The sequence below is a fragment of the Camellia sinensis genome, chromosome 3 (genome assembly GCF_055761805.1).
Source record: "Camellia sinensis isolate YWXY chromosome 3, ASM5576180v1, whole genome shotgun sequence".
In the NCBI taxonomy this organism is placed as follows: domain Eukaryota; kingdom Viridiplantae; phylum Streptophyta; class Magnoliopsida; order Ericales; family Theaceae; genus Camellia; species Camellia sinensis.
In genome coordinates, this window is record NC_138963.1 from 159,092,579 (window position 1) to 159,101,949 (window position 9,371).

Genomic DNA, 9,371 nt, shown 5'->3' on the forward strand with positions numbered 1-9,371 from the left:
AAGATTCTCTCCATTTTATAATTGTAATGGAAGATATCCATTACATCATTTAAGGGTTGTGAAATAATTATACGAATTTATTAATATTTTAAATTAAGAAAGAATCATTACAAATCCTTGAATAATATAATGGAGATCCTCTATTACATCTTTGGAATGAAAATGAACACAATCTTGACTTTGTCACTTCTGCTTTGATACACTGCGTATGATAATAACCCCAACACCCCCCCCCCCAAAAAAAAAAATTCAACTTATTAAAAGAATAAAATAAAATGTCAATTTGGTGAATGGACGAATTAAATGTCAAAACCAAGCACTACAAGAAATTGCACTTTTGGCGACTAAATTTTTAGTCACCAAAAGTAAGATTTTAGTCGCTGAAACATTTTCCAGACTAAATATTTTGGTCGCCGGATTAGTCGCAGGAAGATTGTCGGCAAGGTGTTGGCCACTAAAAAATATTTAGTTGCCAAAAGTCCTATAAATGGCGACTAAATTTTTAGTTGACAAAAGTAAAGGTATTGGCGACAAAACTAATCTTTAGTCGTTGATGAGGCTAAATTGGTGACTAATCTGTTAGTCGCCAAAAGCAACTAATTTAATTTAAATCACACTTTCAGCTACTAAAATTTTTGTCACCAAAACTTCAAGTATCTAGGGTGACCAAAGTTTTAGTGGCCAATTTTTAATTTTTAATTTTTTTTGTTCATCTAACTTTTTTTAGCTACTAAATGTTTAGTCGCCTAAAGTCCGATTTGTTGTTTAGCTACTAAATAGTTTAGTCGCCTAAAATCTAATTTTTTTTAGCTACTAAAGTTTTAGTCACCTATAATATAATTTTTATGTTTTGGCAACTAAATATTTAGTCGCCTAAAGTGTTTTTAAATGTCTACTAAATATTTAGTCGCCAAAAGATTTAATTCTTTTTTAGCTACCAACTATTTAGTCACTAAAAATATTAACTGCATTTTTGGCTACCAATTGTTTAGTCGCCAAAAACATCATTTTATGTTTTTTTTTGTTTTTTTTATTTTAATTAATTTGTCCACAACTTGTATATATGTATCCACCGCAACCTATAATAGGTATAAAAACAAAACAATATGTATATATTATCACCCATTCCATAATGCATATTTCACTTACAACCATCAAACAAAAGCATTTGGAATAACTTAGCTCCCCCCAAAGTACAATTTCTGAGCTGGTTGGCTTGGAGAGGTAGGATTAAGTCCTTGAGTTTTTACAAAGGATTGGAGTATTGAATTCTAATGTTAGTGCACTGTGTGTGTTTTGTAAAGCTGAGGTGGAGTCTTTAAATCATGTTCTCCTTCACTGTCCTAAGATCTGGAGAATATGGGCCAGTATTATGAGTTGGTGGAACTTGAGTTGGGCTATTCCTAGTTCAGTGGAGGCAGTACTCCACTGCTAGTTAGGTCCAATAATGAAGAAAAAGGTAAAGGAGATCTGGAAGATGATACCATTGGCAGTAATGTGGTTTGTGTGGAAACTCAGGAATGAGTGCATATATTTAATGAAGCACAACCATCTTTGAATGAGTTGGCTGATCTGGTAAAAACCAGAGTTGCTATGTGGGCTGTTTCGTCCTTGAAAGAGTTTAATTACTCGGTGCACGACGTGTTATATAACCTGAAGCAGGTCTGCAACTGTGTATAGATAAAGGGACCTAAGGATGCTGAATTGTTGCTAGTATGCTGGTGTTGGTGAAGCACAACCATTTTCGGTATTTGTTTGATTGGGTTTTGTTTGATTGGGAGGGGTAGGACTGTATCTGTAGTCTGCTGCTGGTATTGGGTTTGTTTTGGATTCATCGGTCTTATGGGTCTTTTGTTTCATTAGTCCACATCTGGTATGTTGGGCCAATGACTTGATCTGTGGATGCTAAACTGATATGTTAGCTGCAACTTCATCTGCCCTATGCTATGCTGTTCGGGGTGAGTCTGCCCTATGCTATGCTGTCTATGGCTGGCTGCAACTTCATCTCTGTGTTCTATCCTCTTCTAGCTGTGATCTGAGTTGCTGTGGTCTGAAAGGTGGATTCTCCAACCTCTCCCAGCTGCTGCTATATGTGTTCTGGCCTGTGCTGTCCCAGCTGCTGTGGGAGTTCTGTTTTTGGGGCTGGTGTATATTTTAGTTCTGGATGGTTGGTGCTGGTGTACATTCTAGTCATGGGCTGTCCCTGCTGCTATATGCTTTGCTGTTGTATGACCAACTTTGGGGTGTTGATTTACTAGTAGTTCTCCTTCTGCTGCAGTGCTTGGCAGATGTGCTTAGGTGATAGCTTTGGTTGGTTGGTTTTGTTTTTTTTATTTCTTCCGTTGGTCTCTCACCAACTTTGGGGTGCTAGCAAATGATAGGGTGTGCTCTGTGGTGCCAACCTAGTTGGGATCGTTTTGCTCACTGTGATGCTTTTGCACTTCCCTTTCCTTTATTGATGTTTCTTATCTTGTACCTTGTACTTGTTATTTTCATCAATAAAGTTTCCTTTTTATGCCGATCAAAAAAAAAAAAAACAAAAAAGAATAACTTATAATGTCAACTTCTATACAAACCAAGTATATATTCCAATTGGAAATAATAACTTCATACATAACAAATAAGCATACCAAAACAATATCCTCCATACACAAAAATATTATAGTGAAAAGAAAAGAACACTTGATGAAGAAAGAAGTGCAATGCAAGCATCAAAAACATAGAACACAAGATTAATATATGTTCATCTTTGCATGTTTATGCGTATGCCATCAACAACTTAATGTAAGATTGTACTACATCCATGCATGCACTATAATTGTTAATTTCCTTGTTACTCATGTCCTATGCATGAATTGTGCCATATTCCAATAGCAGTAATGTTACAAATATCTATCTATCTATCTATCTATCTATCTATCTATATATATATATATATAGAATGACCTAATAACTAAAATAAAACAATTATTAAACAAAATTGCACAGAATACAATTCAATGTATTCAATTTGAAATCATCATTACCTTTTGTATACAATACAAGAAATTACACTTCTTTTTTTAATATTTTTGGTCCTAGGAACTTCAAGGAACTTTACTCCAATTTATCTTATTTTTGTAAGTAACTTGGGTCAAGGAACTTATTAGGATTTCTGTAATTAACCTTCAACGTTTAACTTTCTGATTGTAACTTTCTGAATGCTAATTGTTTTGACATTTTGGGTTTGGATCAATGTGGATTTTGGGACAAAGTTATTGACAAATGAAGTCTTGAGAAAATGTTTTGGAATATATAATAGAAAACGGTCATCGAAATATATCATTTTGAGTATTATGACATGTCAAAATATGAGTTTGACGTTGTAATAAAAAAACCACTAAAGTGCTATCATGGTGTGAAGTGATAATTCATTTAATGAGTCATTTAAAAAAAAAATTAACATCTTATGCATTTGACACATATATTCATAAAATAGACAAGTCAAGTTGGTAACATGTGTTATTTATATTTTCTGCAATAACCATCTTCAACTCTCTTTTTTTCTTTCCTATAATGTGTCTAAAGGCATGTAAAATTATGTGGCATTGGAGGGATACCTTAATGACCAATTTGTTTAGCTAGAGGATTTACAGGATGATGCTAACCGAAATTTCGTGGAGAAAATTGTCCCATTGTTTTACACTGATTCATAACATTGATGAAGGACTGTAAGTAGCTAAAAACCAACAACACAAAAGTCAATAGAACACTCATGGTTTTGATCAATGATACACTCTCGTAGCAAAAATTTCGAGATTGTTCATTGATTATGGGTTTGAATCTTATAAATTTCTTCTCTGTCAAACCCATAAAACTAAAATCAAACCCATAAAACTAAAATTAAATCCATTTTGAACATGAAGAATATCATAATTTCATAGAAATCAAACACTTCAACCAAACCCATTTACGAAATCAACACATTAAACTAAAAAAAAATCATAGAAACCCTAAGTGAAGTGTGAGAAATGGGAAATAGGGGAAAGAGGAGAGAGAGAGAGAGAGAGGGAGGGAGGGAACCAGAGAGATGGCTCGAGAAAGAAAGAGAGAGAGAGAGAGACCAAGATCGACAGCGAGGGAGAGGACCGAGCATGATAGAGAGAGAGAGAGAGAGAGAGAGAGAGAGAGAGACCTGTGATTTGCGGCAGTGTTGGTGGTGATTTCGGCGGTTGCGGTGGTAACGAGCGACAGTAGGGACTGACGGTGGCTAGCGACGGTGGGGTAGTGACAGTTAGTGGTGAGCAGGCATCAGGTTTGTGGTGAGTGGTCTGTGTGTTTGTGCGACAAAATAGATACGAAAGATCTGTGTGAAACAAATTGGAAAGGGCACCAATATTCATATGCTTCCCTTGAATTTTTTTTTTGGCCTTTAGCAACTAAATTTTGTTTTGTCAACAAATATAACTCAATATTTGTCTAATTTGGCTACTAAGTATTTTTTTTGTCGGAAAACACTAACTATACAGCGACTACATTTTCGTAGTCACTGATGGTTTATATTTCCCCACTAAAGTTTTGGACAGCAAAGAGTAAGCCAATAAAATAAGCCTATCTTTTGGAGACTAAAATTTTTTTGGTTGGCTAAAGGTTGTGTACACCGACTAAAACCAGAATTAGTAACCTAAAACATAGACAAACGCCGACTAAAACATTTTTAGTCGCCTATTTACATGATTTTTAGCGACCAAATTTGTTTTTAGTTGCCAATAACTAATATATGGCTATTAAAAAATTTTAGTAGCTAAAATGCAAAATATTGCCGACCAACAAAAAAAATTAGTCAATAAAGGTCTGACTTTTTGTTGCAGTGTAAATAACTATGTAAATTACACTTTGCATCCCTACACTTTGTACTAAATCCCACTTTAGCCTTACACATGAAATCATGATAGTCAACCCCCTGCACTTCTAGTCAAATCCCATTTTGATCCCTGTACATGTAATCGTGACAGTCACCCCCTATACTTTTGCTCAAATCCCATTTTGGTCCCTACAAAAGTGTCAATGTCTTTCTTTTGTTACTTCATTTTTAAATCTTTAACAAAATCTAATCATGTGACAAAAATGTGACTACGAAATAAGAGTAAGAGAGGAAAATCATCCATGTTTCTGACCAATACACTTTGTCCTACATGATAAGCACGTGAGAGTTATATAATGTAAAATATTATTTTTTGAAATATAAAAAAAAAATACGCCAAATAAATCAAAGAGAAAGAAAGATGAATAGATAGAAGATTGTTTTACCATGAAAAATAGAGTTTCATGATTTCAATTTATGAAAAACCTTAGTTCATCTTCTTAATTGTTCACAATCCATGTTTTATTTTAGCCTAATACAGTCATAATTTGATGTAAATTTTGGGACAGAGTATGTATTGGTAGAAAATGTAAATAATTTTCCTCTCTTACCCACAAGTCGTAGTTACATTCTTGTCATATAACTAGATTCTATTAAAGATTTAAATAATTGAGTAACAAAAAGGGGATATTGACATTTGTGTAGGGACCAAATTGAGATTTGACCAAAAATATAGGGGTTGACTGTCACAATTTCATATGTATGGACCAAAATGGAATTTGACCAGAAGAGCAGGAGATTAACTATCATGATTTTAAATGTAATGATCAAAATGAGATTATACAAAGTGTAGGGTGGAAAGACGGTGTGTCAGGAATGGGCTAAACCTTAGATTTAAATTCCAAATAAGAATAATGAGTATAAAAATACGATGATGGGGGTAAACTTGTTTACCCTAAATAAAGATATACATGAGATCATTGACTTCACTACAAGAATTTACACTTTTGGCGACTACTTTTGCCGACTAAAAATATTTTCGTCACCAAAAGTTGTGGAATTGGCGACCAAAAATTATGTTAGTCGGCAAAAGTATAATATTTAGCTACTAAATTTTTTTAGTCGGGGTATATTGATTATTGGTGACTGAAAAAAATTTAGTCGCTAAAATTGCCATAATTGGTGACTAAAAAAATATTTTAGTCGTTGTATAGTTAGTTTTGGCTACTAAAATTATTTAGTTGCCAAATGAAAACCAAAATTTACTTTTTATCTTTGGCGACCAAAAGTTTGGTCGCCAAATATTTATTTTCAGCGACTGCATTATATTTTAGTCGTTTTATAGTTTGTTTTGGCTACTAAAATTATTTAGTCGCTGAATAAAAAACAAAAATTTACTTTTCATCTTTGGCGACCAAAAGTTTGGTCGTCAAATATTTATTTTCATCGACTAAAAAATATTTTAGTTGTTGTATAGTTAGTTTTGGCTACTAAAATTATTTAGTTACTAAATGAATAACAAAAATTTACTTTTCATCTTTGGCGACCAAGAGATTCGTCGCTAAATATTTATTTTCAGCAACTAAAAATTATTTTAGTTGTTGTATAGTTAGTTTTGGTTACTAAAATTATTTAGTTGCCGAATGAAAAAAAAAAAAATTACTTTTCATCTTTGACAACCAAAAGTTTGTGATAATCCCAACCTCGTACCTTCCACTCCCCTCTCATGCTTACCCCCCTCCAAGTAAAAGTTCAACCAAAGCATTTTGAATTCAGAATTAGAAAGACTATTTTAACTTAGTTTTCATTGTTAAAGCGCAGGTCAATATTGGCAAATTGTGGAACAATAGTTAGAAATGTAATATTTATTGGATATATACATATGAATGTTGTTTTATTTACAAAATGGTATTGATAGTCATTTAATTTGTTCAAGTTTCCTTTACCTTTCATGGACATTTTTCATTTTTTGTCCAATTTTACAATAAAGTGATGCGCAAATATTTTCATAAAAAAATTACCTGACATTAATTCTCATTTTCTTTGGTATAGATGGATGATCTTGTGCATGAAGCTAAATTATACCGGACTAATTGGCACTATAAGCATTTGTGGAAGGATTATATATTTTTGGATAGATGTGTATGGAAAAGATTTTGGTAGACTAGTAGTTATATTTTTGGATGGATGTGTATAGAAAATATTTGGGTAAACTACTAGTTATATTTTTGATAGATGCGCATGGATAAAAATTTAAAACATAATAACAAATACTTGTTATGTTTTGAATTTTTATGCTAGATGGATGTGACTTGGATGATTATATAGATTACAAATGGGTTTTTAATTTGAGGAGTACGTAGTTTGGAATTACTTGTGGATGAAAACTTATAATAGTTGTTGACTTTCATTAAACAGGTTCAGGATTGGATGATTTATGTATTTTGTCGAATGTTCATGATTCAGTTGATTTGAATGACGCTTGCAAATTACATATTATATTGAATGGATTGGAAGCTTGAATTATTATGAATTATAGGTTTATTTTGTTGGATGTTGGTGACTAAATTTTAATTTTGTTTTTCCTGTTTTGGCGACCAAGTGATTAGTCGGGAAAGATAAGTAATACTTTTCCCGACTAAATAAGGTAGGCGAGAGGTTACATTTGGCGACTAAATATTTAGTCGTTAAAATCATTAATTTTGGCAACCAAAGGATTTCGTCGCTAATAGGTCAATTGCTGACTAAAGTTTTAGTTGTGCAAATATTCTTTTTGGCGACTAACATGTTTGGTTGTGGAATGTGACAATTGCCGACCAAACTTTTTGGTTGTGGAATGTGACAATTGGCGACCAAATTTTTTGGTCGTGGAATTTGACAATTGCTGACCAAACTTTTTGGTCATGGAATCTGAAAATTGCCGACCAAACTTTTTGGTCGTTGAATGTGCGAATTGCCGACCAAATTTTTTAGTCGTTGAATGTGACAATTGGCGATTAACATGTTTGGTCATGGAATGTGATAATTGGCGACTAGCATATTTGGTTGGGAAAATATGACTTTTCGCGACTAAAGTGTTTTAGCTACTAAATGGATTAGTCGCAGTAATTATATATTTAGCGACCAAAAATTTAGTCAGCAAATAGAACTTTTTCCCGACCAAAAAACTTTTTAGTCACTAATTACTTTTCGCGACTCTCAATTGGCGACCAAAGTGGCGAACAAAAAAATTAGTCGCAGATAACTTTTGCTGACTAAATATGAACTTTTGCCGACTAAATTTTAGTCAGCAAAAGTGCGAATTCCTGTAGTGATTATATGAAAGTCATATAATACAATATATATATATATATATATATATATATATATATATATGTTCGTATGGTAAAATTGGGATGAAAAGGCAAAAAAGTAGAGTTTTTAAATTTTTTTGTAAAAAAAAAATCAATAAAGAAATCAAAGAGAAAGAAATATAAACAAACAGAAGACTGTGTTACTGTGAAAAACAAAGTTTCATGATTCCAATTTATACAAAACCCTAGTTTATCTTCTTAATTGTTTATAATCTGTGTTTTGTTTTAACCTACTATAGTCATATTTTGATGTAAATTTTCGGATAAAGTGTGTATTGGTAGAAAATGTAAATGATTTTTCTTTCTTAGCCTCATGTCGTAATCATATTCTTATCACATGACTAAATTCTATTAAAGATTTAAACAATTGAGTAACAAAAAGAGGACATTGACACTTGTATATGGACTAAAGTGAGATTTGACCAAAAGTACAGGAGTTAACTATCACAATTTCATGAGCAAGGATTAAAGTAGGATTTGACTAGAAGTGCAGGAGGTTGATTGCCATGATTCTTGTGTAGGGGTCAAAATGAGATTTGGTGTAAAGCGGAGGAGCAAAGTGTAATTTACCCTTCTTTCAATTTATTGGTGCAACAAGGACTTATTAACTGATTGTGATGACGTCGTGGACCAAGATTCTCACCCTTTCATGATTGTAATAGAAGATGTCCATTATATAATCTAAAGGTTGTGAAATAATTGTGAAAATTTATTACTATTTTAAATTTAGAAAGAACCATTATAAATCCTTAGATAATGTAATGAAAATGATCACAATCCTGCTTTCGTCACCTCTGCTTTGATACACTTCTTATGATAATGAACCAAAAAAAATAAAAAAACTAAACATCAACTTTAAAAAAATAAAATAAAATAAAATGTCAATTTGGTGAATGGACGAATTAAATGTCAAAAACAATTCAATTATCTCTTGTGTAGATCTTTATTCAGGACAAACACGTTTACCCCCAACATCCTATTTTTATACTCATTATTCTTATTTAGAATTTAAATCCAAGGTTTAGTATACTCCCAACCCACCATCGGTTAGATCCAAGGTTTAGTCTTGTTAGAGAAAATGGTTTATCACCATTAATTTCTAGTAACTTTAAGCTATCATTAATGTAGGACCCATACCTCGGTTTTGGTGGGTCCGAGTGGCAACGTATTCCTTG